The following is a 19,509-nucleotide window of genomic DNA, read 5'->3' on the forward strand; positions in this document are numbered from 1 at the left end:
TCAGGCCAAAAAATAAGTGTTGTGCCATTTCTGTCAGTGGGAATACACTATAGAAATGTGTATGTTCCCAGGTTTAGTGCATGAGAACTTAAGCACTGAATTTCTGATTATAGGTCTGCACAAGCCACCAAAAATGTATACGAACTATAACATGCCCTTACACCCCCAGGGGCTCTGCTTAATTGGTGTTTGCTGCGGTTTGAATGTGCAACCGCTTTAAAATCTTCCCATTATACATTTCTCTCTTTACTGTGTGAACTATATGCAATTCACACTGTAAATTAATGGTTGCACTTAGTTTAAAGGCACATTGTGAAAAGTAATTTCAAGGCAGATGTACACTAAAATATCTTACAGTAAATATGAATTTATAAACTCAAATGACCATGTGGTGAGACGTAAAGAAGATAACATTGAATAGTTATTGTCACACCTACTTTAATTGGGTTTAGAACTGCAACTTACTATTATTTAAATTATAGATTAATCTGCATATTCTTTAATCATATAGGATCAGAAAAATGTGAGAAATGCTCATTACAATTTCCCAGAGCCCAAAGTTACGTCTTCAAATGACTTATTTTGTCCAACCAACGGCCTAAAACCGAAGGACTCTTCATTTGCTATCATAAATGAAAAAGAAAAGCAGCAAATCATAAATTTTAAGAAGCTGTAACCAGCAAATGTTTGACATTTTTGCAGAACAAATGACTGATACGATTAATCGATTGTCAAAAATAATTTCCTTGCGATGAATCAACCAATCTTTGGGTTTTAATGTGGCTTATTAGATTGTGCTTTTTATAAAATACCATTGTACGACTGAGTTTCCTTGGTTTGAGCAGAGGTACCTACTTTCTTTGTTTGATGTTATCTGTGCGTCTCTTACAGACGGGCCTCTGAGGCTTCCCCTCTGAGGGCTGCCGATGATATTGTTCTCTGCGGTTTGCATCTGCTGCTTTGATAATCCAGTGATTTCGCCGTCAGAGGGGGATTCTGGGAGCGCAAACACGCAACAACACACAAACTCCTGGACTGTGACGGCAGCCATTGTTCCTCACAAACAATGTCTTCACTTTGATGTCTGTGATGCTTGGCCGGCTGAGGGAAGTTTTTTCAATCTGTGCTTTAGCACCCAATTCCCTCTCAGCTCCCCCCCCTCTTCTCCCCACTTCTTTCAGTCTTTCCTGCTGAGAAACCAATAAACTACAAGAATGTGATAAACGACTTTTATCTCCACATGTACAGTATATTATCTTTAATATTATATTCAATGGATTTGTGGGCTTTCTCCAATAATAAAAGGACTGAATATTTTATTATAAAAGGTACGACACACATGCAGCACCAAGTTCAAACTCTTATTGTTAATGTGAAAAGTTTGATGCAAGTTAAGGTGAACGACTGCTTATTTTCAAATCCATAAAAACTGACTTATTTTATTGCAATAAGAGTCCAGAGAGCTGGTATAAATAAATCACATACTTTTAATGCATTAATGTCATCGATTCATTTGCAAAAGCTTGTTAAAAGGTCTCTTTTTTTCCAGATCTGATTTTAAAGAGTTTAACGAAACAATACGATACAATATTAAAGGGGCACTGTGTAGTTTTGGAGAAGAAATTCAAACTCAGAATTTTAATATCTACAATATTAATAAGGTAATATACAAACTCAGAAATATGTATTTTTTCCATAACTGAATAAACAAGCTGATCTCAGAGGAAAATACATTTTTTTATGCATAAAAAGTCAATTAAGATTTTTTCTTTTTCTTCTTTATGGTGCACCTTTGAAGGCTTTTTGCAGGAAAGGCTACAATAAAACAACAAAACAGCTAGCCAGTGCAAAAAATGAAGATTATCTGAGTGAATTCAAGAGGTCAAACACTTGTGTGCTGCTGCTCTGTTGCCCTCGTATCACTGTATGACATGGCATGTTGTGTCTCACATGGACACTGTGTCAGTTTTTGTTTCACTAAAATGCCATTAAAAGCCCCTTCAAAGGGTTAAGCCTTAAAAAAAGAGGGGGGGGGGGGGGGGTTGTCATTGTCTTGTTGCAGGGGGCAACATGCTGGTTTGAGTCTTGATTGACAGGTTCAATCCTCCAATGTGCTTTGGCACAAAAGATGACAAGCAGAAAGGAAATTGGCTTTTGTCCCTGCCTCTGAGCTACTTAACCTGGGCCTGATTTCTCATTTATTAAAACTGAAACTGTCATGAAACACACACTGTGTTTGTGTGTGACTGACACAAACACGCATACTTACAACAAATACTGCAAAAGGGTTCATTGCTTTATATTGTCCTGTATGCTTTTTATTTAGTTTCTGTTTTTATTTTTTAGTCGCTTTTAAAGTAGAATATAATTCATTCATTTGCAGCATTAATTGAAACTGAATTTAAAAAGATCATTTAAAACAGACTCACTCATGGAAGATTAATACTTTTGTAAACTGATTTATTATTGTTGAGTTAAAGGGGCACTGCGTAGTTTTGGAGAAGGAATTCAAACTCATAATTTTAATATTTACAATATTAAAGAGGTAATAATGTAAACTCAGAAATATGTATAGTTTCATTAACTGAATAAACAAGCTGTTCTCAGAGGAAAATAAGGTCCCAGAACACTGTTTGAAGCTAGAAAGGTGGCAGGGTCCGCCACATATAAACAAAGTAAAACAGTATGAAATTGTGTTGTCCTTTAAGGTCAGTTTGTTTATTCAGTTTATTCTTGTCATGAAAACAAAGAGAGTTTGTTTATTTAGTTTGTTTAGGCATAAAAAAAATATCAGTCAATGAAGATCTACATAGTGCACCTTTAACTTTTATCTTGACTTCATTGTACTCTTTTAAATCTTATTTACAGTCTTTTTACATTGTTTTTACATACAGATTTTTTTTACATTATTTAATTTTCTGTCTCTATTTAGTTTAGTTTATTTATATGGCATCTTTTTGACAGCAAGGCAAATCAAAGTGCTTTACGTAACACATTGTTATTTTATTCTCTTAAGCTTGTTTTTGTAAATAGTAATATTGGTGTCCACAGAGAGAAATTCCAGACTTTTTGGGGGGGTTGTGACTATAAAAAAAAAAAAAAAGAAAGTCAAATTGACACAAAAATACATGAATTAAGCTCCCATATAAATAAAAATGTCACAAACTACAAGCTTGGAAATCAAATCCAGCCAGCCGGCCAGAGGTGGAGGCCTGCAGCTCTCGACTGTGTGGCCTGGAGAGACTCTAAGCCAGGAGTTTTGTGCCCCCTTCTGGCATAAAACTGACCAGCTGATACAGTTGTGGTGGACAGGAATGAGACGAGCCTGTAATACAGTGGTGATAGCTGTTATCCAAGGGCCAACAACCACCAATGCACGCAAATTATAAGACAATTGTTTTTGTGCAGTTTACTTACGATTGTTAGGATTTCATTCAACAACCTCAAATATACAGTATATTCAATACTATTAAATATCTCTTTAACACAAACCTTTGCCAAACTATTACCTGTACCACACAAAGAAATGGGTTCATTTTGCACAGTCAGGTAAAAGTGACACCAAAAAAAGGAAAACATTAGGTGTAGCAAAATAATCAGAACCAAATCTGTACTCTACACCTCCAACTACACCTCCATCTTCCTCATCCACTCCTTCCCTCTCCATAACTTGTCATATTCCTCATTAATTTCCGTGACAGATGCCGACTTTGACTCTCTACCTCTCTGTGCCTCACTCTCCATCTCTCCCACCATATTTCTCCCATTTACTCCTCTCATCTTCTCACCTTATCTCTTAGTCTTTCTCTCTGACATCCCATCTCTCATCTTTACTTCATCCTTCCTCTCCTTCTCCAGTTTTATTCGTTTGTCATTCCTTTCATTTCCTCTCCGTGTATCCTCCCTCCCCGTCTTGACCCCGTATCTCGTCACACTCCCCATTAATTTCCATAAAAAGATGCTGAGTTTGCAGTCGTTCAGCGTTGGCGCTGAGGGGGTGGGGTGAGGCGGCACGGGACTGTAGGGTCCATGGGAATTGTCACCGTTAACATGAGTTTTTAACTGGTTGCAGTGAGGAGTTATTGTGACTGATGGCTTCCTATTAAAGGAACAGTATCATCGTGATGGGAGAAGACCAACAGAGGGAGGTTGGGAGGGAGAGAAAGGTAATGAGGGCCATGACAAGAGAGAGGGGGGATATAAAAAGTAAGACAGAGAAAGGAGGAGCGAGGAGAGAACATATTAAATACAGATTAACAAGAGAATGAAGAAATAAAATATGAGAGACAAGAAATTAGGCAAGGAAACAAAAAGAAGATAGGAGAAAGGTGCACGAGAGAGAATTTAGATGTTGATTTTGACCAAACAGGTGACAAAAGAAAAGAGAAAATTAGCTAAAAGGTTGTTGTCCCTGTCAGAAAACAGATGAAGAAACAGGGGAAAAGAAACAGAAAGGTCTCTGAGGTGTAACACAACAGATCATATATGACCCGACGAAGCTTTAGTAAGATCTGGAGAGAAGAAGGAAGTGAAGAGAGGACAGGAAACAGCTAAACTTATTCTCAAGCCTGGAGACAACAGCTATGAAGAACTTTAATTTTGTGATACAAAGATCCTTTGCTCATTAATGCACAGACTGAGGAGTCACTCATGCAGTACTGTTATATACAGTATGTACTGATGGGCGATACTGAGATTATGTGAATTTGTCTCCCATCAGACATGATGTTAGATTAGATCAAAACTATAGTAGTCGTTTTGGCATTGACAACCTCAGATCTCAATTCCACATACATTCTGTCCAGATCATTCAGTTTCTGGAGCAGCATGGTCCTGCAGCATTGGTTCATTTGTGGCAGCCTTAAAGGTAGAAATGGTGTCTCTATAGAAAGATAATTTATTGTTGAGTCTCATTCCCAGGTCATTAAATACAGACACCTTCAGTCCATATTCAGCCTGAAGTTCTAACTCAACGTGTAGGTAGACTATCTTAGTTGGGTGATGTGTGATTAGCTGAGTAGTTTAATATAATGTTGCTTTAGAAAAAATGAGCATCTATTAATAATGTGAAGAACGCCGGTTAATTGTTACGTCTACGATTTTACACAATGTTTTTTCCAGACAATGTTTTTCCCTCATAGATTCAGTTGTGCTCAATTTTACTTGTATAGTCGACATTTAAACTTCCATTAAACGTCATTCCACCTGATGTGTAAACATCCGTTTAAAGGTGCACTATGTAGATTTCCACAGAGAAGAAGAAGTAGAAGAGAAAGTTTTTTTTTATGTCTAAACAAACTAAATAAACAAACTCTCTTTGTTTTCATGACAAGAATAAACTGAATAAACAAACTGACCTTAAAGGACTACACAGTTTCATACTGTTTTACTTTGTTCATATGTGGCGGACCCTGCCACCTTTCTAGCTTCAAACAGTGTTCTGGAGACCTTATTTTCCTCTGAGAACAGCTTGTTTATCCACTTATGGAAAAAATAAATGTTTCTGAGTTTGTATTATTACCTCATTAATATTGTAAATATTAAAATTCTGTGTTTGAATTTCTTCTCCAGAACTACATAGTACCCCTTTAAAGGATTCATCAAAAACAATCATAAATTATCTTTCTGTTGACCAACTTATCTTCCCAGCTCCAGTTTACAGTGTCTCTTTACAAATGAGCTTCAGCGTTTGTGCATTTTTCACTGAATTCCCACCCCCAGTCGGCTGGCCCGGGTTTTCGCCGTGGCTTTTCTCACGGCCGGGCGGTGGGCCCAGCGACGGACGGGGTCACACTGTTTTTGTTGTCGCCGCGTGCAAGCGGGAGGGTAAACAAATCCAGTTTTAATAAGGGCTTGTAGCTCATAATCCTCGGCCGCCAGCAGGTGAGGGCCAACATATGGGGCGAGACCACGACGAACGGACAGCACGAACACGCGCGCACACACACACACACACACGGAGCAGCTGTCACTTGTTTTCCGAGGCAGGACCGATCCAACGAGAACGCCGTGGGTTCTTGGTGAGCCGCGCCAAGAGAGGAAGGAAGGGAAAGGTGGGAGATGAGAGGAGGGGAGGGAGAGATATATTAATGCAAATGACAGAAGGTGACGGAAGGAAGGTAGAAAATAAGGATGGGAGGAAGGATTTTCTCTTTCCAATTTAAAGGGGCGGTACGTAGTTTTGGAGAAGAAATTCAAACTCAGAATTATCAATGAGGCAACAATACAAACTCTTATCTTATTTTTCTCCATAACTGAATAAACAAGCTGTTCTCAGAGGAAAATAAGGTCCCAGAACACTGTTGGCAGGGTCCGCCACATATAAACAAAGCAAAACAGGTTAAAATGTCTTCCCCAAAACTACATACTGCTCCTTTAAAGACCATCTGTTTCCTGCCACCATTACATTTTCCAACACAAGCAGATATTTTACACTAAGTACTCTTTGGCTTTTATAATTGAACATGAAGTGCAGTAATAGCACTATATTTTCCCCGCGTGGAAGTTTTAGCTCGACTAATTTACCACTTTGCTGTTTTGTAAACATAATACGTTTGACTTGTGGGACTCGTTCATGGTTACTTTGCTCTTGTGTGCTTTACAGCGATAAAACGCTTTCAGCGAGGGGAGGAGGTGAAAAAAATCAATTTCCCCCCTGAGTGATTTGGTTACACACGGCATAAACACAGTGCAGCTCGCTGTAGTCTTGTTTTTAGCTAACAAACGTAGATTTTGTAGCGCTTGTGGCTTGTTCCACACAGTTTGGAAAAGGTTTTCATAAGTCAGAGGGTTGTTTTTCCCACCCCGTGATCTTTCAATAGACGTTTAAGCATGAAAATGAAACCAAAACTGAGGTTTTAATGATTTTATGTCACACTGTGTGTTTGTCCTCTTTCCCGCTCCAGGAGCCACTCAGTCTGGTTTACATCTCTGCTTTCTCTTTTCCTTTTCTCGTCTGTCATCACTCTCTCGTCTTCACCCTTCCCCTTTCGTTCCTGCGTTTCCCCTCTCGATTTTATTCTTAATTTCTTTCCTATTTGGTTAACTCTCTCTCTCTCTCTCTCTCTCTCTCTCTCTCTCTCCCCGTCTGCCTTCTCTTTGTCTGCCTCCTCCTCTCTCCCTCTCCTCCATCGCAACCCATTTCTGCTCCTTATGAAGTGTGAAAAATGATCGTCTGCAGGATGAAGTGGACAGAATTCGCCGGCGTAATGGCCTGACAAAATGAATCGCGGCCTTCCTCGCCATCCATCACCGCTCCGAGGCGACCGCGGTTAAGATCTGTGAAGGTGCTGGCTTATTGATTACTAGTTGTAACTACAAAGTGTCTGATTCAGTGTTTGTGGCGTGGCGGGGTGGAGGGGAAGGTGGTTTGCTGGTGGGTGGAAGGGAATGCAGGCAGCTGTAGCGCTCTCTGAAATCCTCTTTTGATAGATTTTAAATGGTGAAATATTGATTTCTGTCCGGTCCAAGGCCTGGCCGAGCGGGCCGCAGCCATTTGTTCGGAGGTATAATGCCGGACACCCGCTTCTGCTGGCCACCATCAGTCATTCTGACACGGGAAAAATGAGAGAGGAAGGAAGAAAGGGGGGAAAAGAGAAAGAGGAAGAGAGATAAATCAACGGTTCAACCCTTTACCTTCATTGAATTCTGGTGGAATCTCGATGTGTGAAACGTCTTCCACATCCTGGTCAAAAACAAGTTTAAAGCACTGTTTCATGCTTTCTAGTGGTTACAACAACAACAACGCCCACAAAAACACAGAGCACACCCTCCAAACTTTCCTCATTATCTTACATTTGGTGGAAGCACTGGGACTGTGGCTCGGTGTGAGGTGGAGGGTAATGACCTACTAAGAGAGCAGACCATGAAAAGGTGATTATTGCTCTTAATTGCTGTCCACAGAGGCAGCGGAAACGCAGGCAGGTAGCATTAATCTACGTTAAAGACGGTGGAGACAGCGGGCAGAGGGCTTTTTTTTTTCTGCTGATTCATTTAAAGGCTGCGTGTTGCTGCGCTGATAAGCTCGAATTAATAGTATCTTTTAATGCCGAGCTACAAGAGGGAGGTCCGCAATTAACTCATTGTGGCCCGAGCGTCACACGTGTAAACAGATATTCTGATTAGCGCTGCATGAAAGGAGGCAAATCTGAGCAGACGGATACAATGCAGCTTTCCTTTCTGTACTTTAAAGGGGCTCATTAATATTGTAAATATTAAATTGTGAGTTTTAACATAACCTACACTGTATTTTTTATATTTTTTATCAGCGATGGCATTCTTCGCCTCGTACAAACACAAAATATTTGTGAAATCGAAGACGATCACTTCATTCCAATTCTGCAATCCAACCCTAATTTAGACGAAAAACCCTACAGTGCAATGCAATGTTTTGGTCCTGAGAAAAAAAAAAAAACTGAAATTAGGTCGAGAGCAGGTGGTGACCGCCACCCACGCACCCTCCACATGCAACACACACACACACACACGTTGCGGCACAGAGGAAGCTCAGTCCTGGTGGGAGGTCTGAGGTCTGGCCCTCCACATTCCACAGACAAGTGTCTAGCACCTGCTAGGCCTCAGTCAGCCTTTACTGGCCAACAGATTAGGACGGGCGGACACACTCCAAATCCGTTTACTTTACAGTCTGTGTATTTGCGTGTGTGTGTGTGTGTGAGAGAGAGGGAGAGAATCCAAATCTGTGTGCATGAAGAGCTCAAATATTATTTCGATTGGACGAGAAGGAAGCAGAAGAAGAAGAAGAAGAAGGAGTACACTGACATTAAAACAGAATTTAACTCAATAAAAATTTAAAAGACAAATGAATGTGAACACACCGTCTGGTTGAGCTCCATCCATTTTTTTGGGGTGCATAAAACATGCATGTACTGTACACAGAAATGCAACCACACCGTCAGCAGCCCATGTCTGACAGGTGCACATGTCAGTGGTTAGTTCAACCTGGATCAGAGCATTTGGTCTCACTCTGTGGCAGCCAGGCCCCTAGGGTGTGTGTGCATGTGTGTGTCTGCATGTGTGTGTGTTACCCATGGGCCCGACGCTCAGTACCCAGACACTACCCATATTGTTTTCTTCAGTGGAGCTAGAAAAAAGGGGAAGCTGATTTACAGAGCTGTCTGGCACTGGAGCACACGGATGCATGACTGACTCGGCCTAATGGAGTTTTCAGCTTTGGATTTACACTTCTCCCTCTCTGCGAGGAGCCGAGACGCACATAAGCACAAGCTGGCTGCTGCACGTCTCTGTGGCAGCTATGTTAGCGACGTGATCTCGTCCCGCAACTGTTACCAAGAAATGTTTGCTTCGCTGCCAATAGGAGCTCAAACCCTGTCTCCCTCATGCTGTTTTGAGTGTATCAGAGGTTACGGATCCTCGAGATTGTAGCCAAAAGATTTGAGCTCTACAGTCTGGACACTTTTTTTCTTTTTTATCATTTGGTGGTAATAAAAAACCCCAGAGTCTGACTTTTTATCTTTTTTCCACCAGATCCATCTGTGCGAGATTGTCCCCTTATAATTTGTGTTATTGTTTAACAAAATGAACGCTAAAGCTTTCAAAAAGCGATGTTCCCTTCACGATTAGTGAATGAGTGATTGCACTAAACCTGGCTTACACTAATGATCTCATCAAATAAAAACAAAACAGCGTGCATATTCACTGTATGCTCTGAAGTTGAACAAATGCAACTGAGGTTTAAATATATTACAGCACTAATTTTGTACATACATGCCATGAAAACCCAAAAATGTCAGTCTTACTACCACCGTGGACTTAAAAAAACAGGGTTTGTTTTGTCAGATTGTACATAAATTAAATTAAAGGGGCAATATGTAAGAGTTTTAGTTGAAAACATTTAAAAATTAACAAAAAATTATCAAAAGAATGTGAACAAATAGCAGTTTTGACATAAAGGTGTCTACGTACTGTGTTGCAAGAGCTATCTACCGAAGTTAGCATGCTAACCAGCTAGCCCCTGGTCCAAAGCTGCTGTGCTCGGGGTGTGAACACTAACACTCTCCTTGTCCCCAAGTTCCAAGTCTGAACCGCTAGCTGCATGGCTAACTGAGCAAACTAGCTAAGGGAGGCTACAGTTAGCAGCAGTTAGCGGTTACTCTGGTGATATGCTGCCCCCTATTTGTTTTGAGTATAAATCAGACAGGTGGCCAATTCTTACATATTGCACCTTTAGATCCATTACTTGAGTATATTGTGCCTTGAAAGAAAAAACAAATCAGTCAATCCTACATTTGAAAAGATAGAACAGGTGAATTTTTGGCATTTCTGTTTCATAAATGCCACAAACAAATCAAAATTAGTGCAGCAACAACAGCAAGGAGAGCAAAGAGCTTCCTCCAACATAAAAACAAGACTACGGGTTATAAGGTATTTAAAAGAAGAGGTTTCATACTTGTCTCTCCTCCAACATGGCAGCACGTTGCAGGCAGTCGTCGCTCTCCTCTGAATGAACTGTCCTTACACCGTGATCCAAAGAGCCGGTGCCGATAATGCTGGGAATCCGACGTTCACGTGTTAACTGGACCTAAATGGGTTTCGTCTGTGTCGGATTGCTGGACTGCCATCAGGGCAGGACTGTGTAAGTGCGTGCAGCTGCCCCCAAACACTGGCTTCTACAAATTACCCATTTCACAGCCCACAAAGCATTTAGCCTCCAAACTATGAGAACGAATCCATTCCTGGGCTTTTGGAAGGACACCCACTCACATGTGAATGTAATATTTCTATCAGGGGTCCTCGTGCCATGGAGCCACTTCTTCAGCCAGATTCAGGTCTTCAGATTGTTGGCTGCTGTTTGAAACCTTTAATTAATATGTCATTATGAAATCTGTCTGTGTGTACAAATACTGAAAAAGGCACATTTAGATAATTGTTAAAGGTGCAATATGTTCGAATTTTAGTTTAAAACATTCAAAAAGTTTCTAAAATGATCGACAAAATGTGAATAACATTTTGGGAGATATGTCAAAAACATGTATGTATTGTATTGCAGAGATATCTGTTGACACTAGCATGCTAACCAGCTAGCCCCTAGCCGATTTGTACCTGTAAACAACACCAACACTCCCCCCATGCTCTGAGCTCCCAGTCCGGGCAGAATCAGCTAATATGACTGTTAACTGATCTTAATAGCTAACAGAAGCTACAGTTAGCGGCAGTGTTAGCAGTTACTCTGGTGATCTTTATGGAAGTTTGTGGTTGCACTGTCACTGCTCAGGGTCGTCAATTTCTATTTGAAATTCCGGCTAATGTTCGAAGGATTGCGCCGTCTAACTTTGGCAGCGGAGGCACCTCAAATGACCGGAACAGGGTCAGACCATCTGGCAAAATGTATTCACGTTGAGGCAAAAAGCAGGTGGAGCAGGAAAAAAAATCACGGGCAGGGTTGTAAACATAAACTGCAAGAGCTGACCTAAGTCTTGGATATGAAGTCTAGAATCAAGTCCTTAACTTTTGGTTTAAAGTCCTAAAGTCGTCATTATAAACAAACTGACCTTAAAAGGACAACGCAGTTTCATACTGTTTTACTTTGTTTATATGTGGCGGACCCTGCCATCTTTCAGTTATGAAAGAAACAATATATATGAAAGGGCCTTACACAGCTCCTGCACATCCATAGGAAAAAAGTCCCCCAGCTATTCAGCATGCGATGTGAGCGAGTAGACTCAAGGACCAGCTCTCGACTGTGTGAGAACAAACCATCGGCGCCAGCTTAGATCCAGACTTTTCTTCATCATTCCCTCATTTTGGAGTGATTGTCGAGGGACCTCGAAGCCCGAACGCCAAAAAGCTCAGGGTGCAACAGCTCCCATACTGAAAGCTTTGGTCCAACACCAACTGCTGGCACTGGCTAATGAATGCTATATAAACTGGAAAACTGATTTCCTTAATCCACTTACATTTCTTTAGATTCTATGGTGCGGTAAGCCTATTAGGCCATAGAGCTGTGGCGAATCGGGGCAATACATGTTGAAAGTAGCAGCAGTGGGAGACTGAGGAGGGAGGAACAACTGTGGCACGATTGTCTTCTGAGACCCTTTAAGGATACAGTATGTAATGTGCGATCAGGTCATGCGTAATATAAGACGCGAAAAGAAAAGTTGAGGGGGAAAAACTGATTTCTTCATCGCCGATATCCACAGCGGTGAGCTCGGATTTGTCTCCGGGGTTCCTCTTTCCACAACATTTACTTAGACTGAGGGAGACAGAAAGAGACAGAGAAGGATCAAGGTCTCTCCCTATAATTACAAAGATAGCACAGTCGCACTCTCCTCCCCAGCGGAGGCTCCGAGGCGTCACTCCCTATCCCTTCATATTGTATAAAGACTGTTCTATCAGCCCAGGAACGGCATCATTGCTTGTAAATTAATTTGGGGTTCCTGTCAGTCGGGGGCCTTCTTCCTCTCTTATCTAGTGGTGTAATATGGGAAGCTGAGAGGCTGGGGAGATACTGCTGAGAGCGCTGGAGGAGAGGCGGTGAGGGTGGAGGGGGATCGGGGGAGTATTAAAGAGAAGAGGGATAGATAGGAGGGGAAGAGAGAGGCAAACAAGAGAGAGAAGCGAATGGGTCGGGAGCGGATTTCTAGGAAGGGCCCCGACTCAGTGATAAGTGAATACGCTCTGGCATCCTATTTTCCACACACACACACACACACACACGTAGAAAGCCATTTGTCATCCAGGCTGGACTCTAACAGCGAGAGGCCTTCACCTATCAGCACTATTTGTCCCCGTGTCACTGCCCGCGGATAAATCTTCCCCCTTGTTTAAATCCACCCCCTATTACCAAAAAGGTCCAGCCCTCTCATGATACACTCCACACACACACACACCTCTGACCCCTTCAGTTGTTTCTAATTAACCCTTCACCCACTGTATGTAGCCTTCAATTCCCTAATGGCAATAAATAGGCCTGACTAGGATCCCATTAGTGTCCAGAGTCATGATGGAGAATTAGCCGAGGCTGAGCTCGTTCACGTACAATATGAGCATTTTCAGAGAGGGTTCCGTCTCCAGGAAGTAGTTTTATCACTTAATTATTCAAACTATCTATTGGTGAGCCTGTGCTCTTTGTCGCAGACCGTGTTAATATATCAGCGTTGTAGTGACAAGTAGCTTGTGTTGGGCTGAGATCGTTTTGTGCGCAGCCAAACAACGAGGAGTCCAAATGAAGACAGCTGCAAATTGATAGAGTTGTGTTTAACGTCTGGGAGGCTTTTGTTTTGTACCATTTTGAAAATCAAGCCAAACAGTGTCAACTACCGCACAAACTTAGAGTTTCATCAACAATCACAACAGCTCCATTAAAGGTGCACTATGTGATTTTTGGGAGGACGTTTTAGATCTTCATTGAATGATTTTTTTTTACATGTAAACAAACAAACTCTCTTTGTTTTCATGACTGAATAAACAAACTGACCTTAAAGGACAACACAATTTCATACTGTTTTACTTTGTTTATATTTGGCAGACCCTGCCACCTTTCTAATCTACATAGTGCCCCTTTAATTTTAGTGACCAATTAGCAGTGGTGGGAAGTAATTACATTTACTCAAGTACTGTACTCAAGTATGATTTGTTGGTGTTTGTATTTTACTATGTATTTCCTTTTTATGCTTCTTGATACGACACTAACCTTAGGAAAATATTGCATTTTTTACTAAAGCTGCAACGATTAGTTGATTGAAAGTAAATTAATCACCAACTATTTCGACTACTATCGACTAATCGTTTCAGTCATTTTTCAAGTAAAAATGTCAAACATTAGCTTGTTCCAGCTTCTTAAATATAATGATTTGCTACCTTTCTTTGTCATGTATTACGGTAAATGAAGAGTCTTTGGGTTTTGGACTGTTGGTTGGATGAAAGAAGCGATCTGAAGACGTCAAATTGGGCTCTGGGAAACTGTGATGAGCATTTTTCAAAAACATTTTGAAAACATTTATTGATTAATCATAAAAAAAATATTACAGATTAATCGATAATGAAAGTAATCATTAGTTGCAGCCCTATTTTTACTCAGCTACATTTATTGGTTTGTTTTCTGTTTTATCAGTTTACAAAATACGATGAATTCTTGTAGATTACAACACTTAACACTATAAAAAGTAATTAGAACCGGCCCCATAATCGGTAATATTTAAATGCTGCTTACATGTTCAAGGATCAATAACAACATTCAAATAATATCAAGTATGCTGCAAATACTTTTGTGCTTTTACACTAAGTACAACAGGACTTGCACACACTACAGTATTTCAACTATTGATTAAAGGGACACTGTGTCAAACTCAGAATTTTAATATTGACAATATTAATGAGGTAATAATACAAACTTAGAAATATTAATCTTCCCCTTAATTGAATAAACGAGCTGTTCTCAGAGGAAAATAAGGTCCCCAGAACACTGTTTGAAGCTAGAAAGGTGGCAGGGTCCGCCAAATATAAACAAAGTAAAACAGTATGAAATTGTGTTGTCCCTTAAGGTCAGTTTGTTTATTCAGTCATGAAAACAAAGAGAGTTTGTTTATGTAGTGTGTTTCTTTATCTTCTGATTAAAATGTCACAAAACTACGCAGTGCACCTTTAAGTTAAGGGTCTCAATACCTTACAAGTTACAGAATATTTGCCCAAATGTTGAAGCAGGGTGCTCACACAGCAACAGCAGCAGCAGCAGCGTGTAACTGTAATTATGCAGCTTCAAAGTGTGAACGCTCTGTATTCAAAACGGTGTGTGTGATGAGAAAGACCCCTGTAACAAAACCTGCTCTCCACCATAATACACTGCAGAGAAGCTGATTTATTGTAGTGTGTGTAATGACACTATAGGCCATCACTTCATTGTGTTACCCTAAGTGTAAAATCCTTTATTCCAACCAGGAGGCAGTGGTAATTACATTTGTGTGCATGTAAACAATCATTTGTACATTAAACAAAGAATATCTTCTTTCTCATGTAGAGAGGCGAGTCTGCCACGGCCAGAGAGGCACGCTATTATTTCACACGAGGCAACAATGAGCAAAACCAGCCTGGAATTTGTGTATAGCTCATATTCAGATATTTGGCAGACCTCCAACATGGCGGGAAAAAAAAAACAAAACACCAGAGGCTATTTAAGCAAATGAACAATAAGACATGCATCATCTATTGTGGCTCATTTGGCATGGCTGGAACCGAATCCAGAAGAAAAATCGGTTCATGTCCAGAAGCTGGAATGTGGAGGTAGACAGGAGGGATAAATCTTGCTCCATTTATACCAAAATAAAAGCACCCTGTTTCTTTATTTTTACATGAACTTTAAAGTTCATCTTACAGTAAGTTACTGTAGGTAAATATATAAAATACTGATGAAAATACACATGCAAATAACTTAATTTGGTTATGTGTCACATTTGATAATTTGCTTTTGCTGTTATTGTTACAGCTTACAAGTGATATCAAATACAAGGAAATGAAAATGGTGTACAGCAGACAACTACAAAAGTGGAACTGATCTGTTCCCCCCTTTTTTGTGCGTTTGCTCGGCCACCAGGCTGCATTACAGAGACACAAGCCTCTTGATCTCTTGGATTTCTTTGTATCTAGCGCCACCTGGTGGCTTCCAGCAGATATAGACGCGGACATGTCCGTGCATGGAGTTTGCTTTAACACCTCTTACTTACTATTCTGCATGTATCTTTTTTTCAAGTGAATTCTGTGTCATCACTTATGTCCTCTTCAAGTCAAAAATGTGTTTTTCCTCTTGTTCCTACAGTTGAATGTTTGAGCCTTATTGTGTAGAATGATGCAGGTGCAGAGTTTGACACCTGAAGGCTGTTTCACATGAATTGCTCAAAGTGTAAACTGTCTCTGTGCTCATTGAAAATCTGATGTAGAGGCGGGCTAACGAGTATGATTTGCATGATCACAAAAACCTTGGAAGCCAATCTTGGTCCAATATTCAGCATGCACAATGTGGCAGTACTGGCTGTAAAGAGAGCTACCAGTGTGCCATTTCCCACCTCTCTTAAGTCTTTCGAACAGGGTGTCGTCACACCATGATTTGCTGGGAGTCAGTCTCCCCACCTGTGCACAGGTGATCTGAATCCCCTGCAATTAGTCATGAGGAAAATCAGCCCAAACAAAGACAAATAGCAAGTCTCAAACAATTGGACTGCTACAACAAGCATGAAGTGGAAATGTGAAGCCTGCAGGGCACATTCACATACAGAGACTGGACTTTTAAGTGAAGCAGGAGACATCTTGTGTCCAGCAGTTAAACTTGCCTTATATATAAACTGGTATATTATGTAGTTTTTTATGAGGGAGGTGCCATTTTAAGGATTTTAAATGGTAGTTTTTGTTTTTTTCTGCAAAAGACTGTCAGACACACATAGGAGAATTTGTATGTACGCCTTAATACATGTGTGGAGGAGATCTTTGAGATTTAAATACCATTTAATTTTAAAACAGCTAATGTAAGACACTTCTATGTATCAAAAATGTGACATATGCTAAATTATCTACATTTTTACTGTGTGGAATATTCCACTGAAATCAAAAACTGATAATCAGACATAATGAATATCTCTGTTTTTTTGGAGGTTACAGCTTAACATGAACATGTCAGATCAGCGCTTCATTAGATATGCATGCATAGATGTTTGCATTTGTCTAAGAGCGTGTGTGTGTGTGCGCGCGCGTGTGTGCGTGCATTTTCTTTCCAGCTTTCAGTGAGCGATGCAAGACACAGATTAATCTTCCCGCGTGCAACAGAGAATAAATCACATGTGCATAATTAGCAGGGGCGACGTTATAGCTGACAACAAATTTCATCTTAATTACAGGAGGAAAATTTGTTTCATTAATTTAACGGGGTCTGCACGAACACATCTCTACTAAGTTAATCACACCTGTCACTGTTCTCGGGAATTAATGCTCACAACAACTGGGCGGTCACTTCTTCGGGAGATTTTGATTTTAATGATATGCATGCATTAGTTTGCTTTAAAAAAAATAATGTAGTGTTTTGCTTTCTTGGTATATAAAAATAGACACAGTGCTTCAATTATCTGTTTTTTTCCTGAGTTGGACTTTTAGGAGCTACTTTAAGCAGAACCCAGATTAAGTTCTCTTGAAGCTGAACCATATGATCCTGATTCTTGTTGCTCATCTCTCTGACTTAGTTCTCAGAATCAATAATGAAATCCACTTTAAGGCAACATTGTGTAGAAATTGGCATTTTGTGTGATTTGGCGCCCCCCACAGTTTCTGAGTGCAGCAACACTGTCGTTAATACAAATCCCAGGTCTGTAACAGTTTGTCTGATGTAATGTAGGTGCTACAGAACTCATCACATCATAACAATATTATGTGTTGAAACAATGCTGTTAAAACTAATTGTGCATTTTATTATTAACTCTATAAATGCTTTTCCTGTGGATAGGCTGAACCCAAAGATACACACTTTTCTGTTTCTCGAGTGCAGCCGTGTCCTCTACCTGCACGGAAACACCAGTGTGTCCACTGTTACCATGCAATCAGGGCTCTCAGACTTTTTCACAGTTTGATCTCTGTATGTCATATTTATTGTGACAGTACACATACTGGACATACAGTATACAAAGAGGCAAAGAGCTGGTGACGGCTTCCTGTGTGTACGCATGTGAGGAGCATCCGGCTGGTGGGTGAAGAAGGTGGTGTCGGCGGTTGGGACAGAGGGGCAGGAGGGTTTTGATGACAGTCTTCAGACAGTCTTCAGGTCTCCTGCCCTGAGAAAAAGAAAAGGAAGTCATGTATACATTTTTCACATAACTATACAACCTTAGCTATCGTTTTCCTATAAGATAATACACATATGCATGTATGAGGATGACTTACTCAGCCCACTGAATAAAGCCGACCACCACCAGCTGGTCTTGTGGTCATCGATCCTTCTCGTCTGGTCTGGATTTTCTCTGTCGTCATGGAAATCCGGGATGTAGTGCCTCGGTCCTCCTCGTCTTCACTTCTCACGGGCTTCTCAGGTTGATGCACAGCCTGTAAAGATAGATATGTAACGTGTGAGTGATATAAACAATCTTTAAAATACTGGTGACTGAGATTAAGATGTGCATGTGTCATTATGTTTTTACTTACCTTTAAGTTGAACCATCTACACCTTCTAGAGAAACATACATAAAAGCATAACAGAGCGAGATGAATCATTTCTGAACTATTAAATAAATACAGACCTACTGATGTCGATATTTCACTGGCTGTAACGTCAATTTCATACTGTGCGTGCATGTGGGAACAAGATTCGATGGCCACATCTGGCCCATGTATCTGAAACACAGTCTATCAACCAAGCCAGGCCATGCCGACCTCATCAGGCCAGCAAACCAAACCAAAGACCCTCCGGTTGGTGGACGACCTGCTCTAGCCCCTAAACCACAGCCACCCCAAAGCATTAAATGATTGCAGCTCATTGAAGGACTTTTTTTCCGGTCCTGCAGCAAACAGGGCAATCGGTCCTAATCGGAGTTGCTGTCATCATCCTCAAAACGAGACATCCACAATCTCCAGAATGCAAGGGATGGATGGCCAGAAGTTGAAGGAGTGGACTCCCTGTAGCTCTCTTCAGGGCTCTTGTGTGTGGAGGATCCGAGGCCAGAAGTTGAAGGAGCTGAGTCCTCGTAGTCCTCTTCACTGTTCCGCCGCTGCCTCTTCGGACTTACCTGCTCCGTGTCCCCTTCTTCCCTGCTTCTCTTTTCGGAGGAGCCGAGTCCTGAGGTTGAGGGAGCAGACTCTTCCCACTGCGGGACGACCGGGACTATACCTTCTGGAGATGACCCGAAAGAAATGTTCTGAGGAACTTGAAGAGGAGAAATGGGATCAGGAGGATACTCTTCTCTCCATCCCGGCTGGAAAAATCCTTGGAGGAACGGCTGGACATCCTCTTCATCATTGTCTTCAGCAGACTCCTCCTCATCGTCATACATGGTCTCATAACCAGAATCTTCACTGCTGCTTGAGTTCCAGTCTTCATCATCGGAGTCTTCATCATCGGAGTCTTCATCATCGGAGTCTTCACCATCAGCCACGACGTCCGACTCCGATACCCGATCCTCACCCAAAATATCCACAATACCTACCTCAGCCTCACCTACCTCTTCCTCATTAGAGGGGATGTGGTCCGGGACATCTTCCTCGTCGCTGTCAACAATCCTGATGAACTCAGGGAGACGGCCGACGGCAGGGCGCTCGAGGATGTTGTCCACACCACCTGAGGGGGAGAAGTTTAAGCAAAGTTGAATTATTTAACATGAAATCTTTAGGACTAAATACACAACAATTGAAGTAAAAGTTAGAAAAAACACAGTCACACACAATCAAACACACAACAGGCTCTTTCAATAGTAATATTGATGAATATTATATATACCATATATATTGCATGACCCTCTCTACATGATAGACGCACCATTACGCACAGTGGACTGTATCCACACTGAT

The sequence above is a fragment of the Pagrus major genome, chromosome 24 (assembly GCF_040436345.1).
Source record: "Pagrus major chromosome 24, Pma_NU_1.0".
Taxonomy (NCBI): domain Eukaryota; kingdom Metazoa; phylum Chordata; class Actinopteri; order Spariformes; family Sparidae; genus Pagrus; species Pagrus major.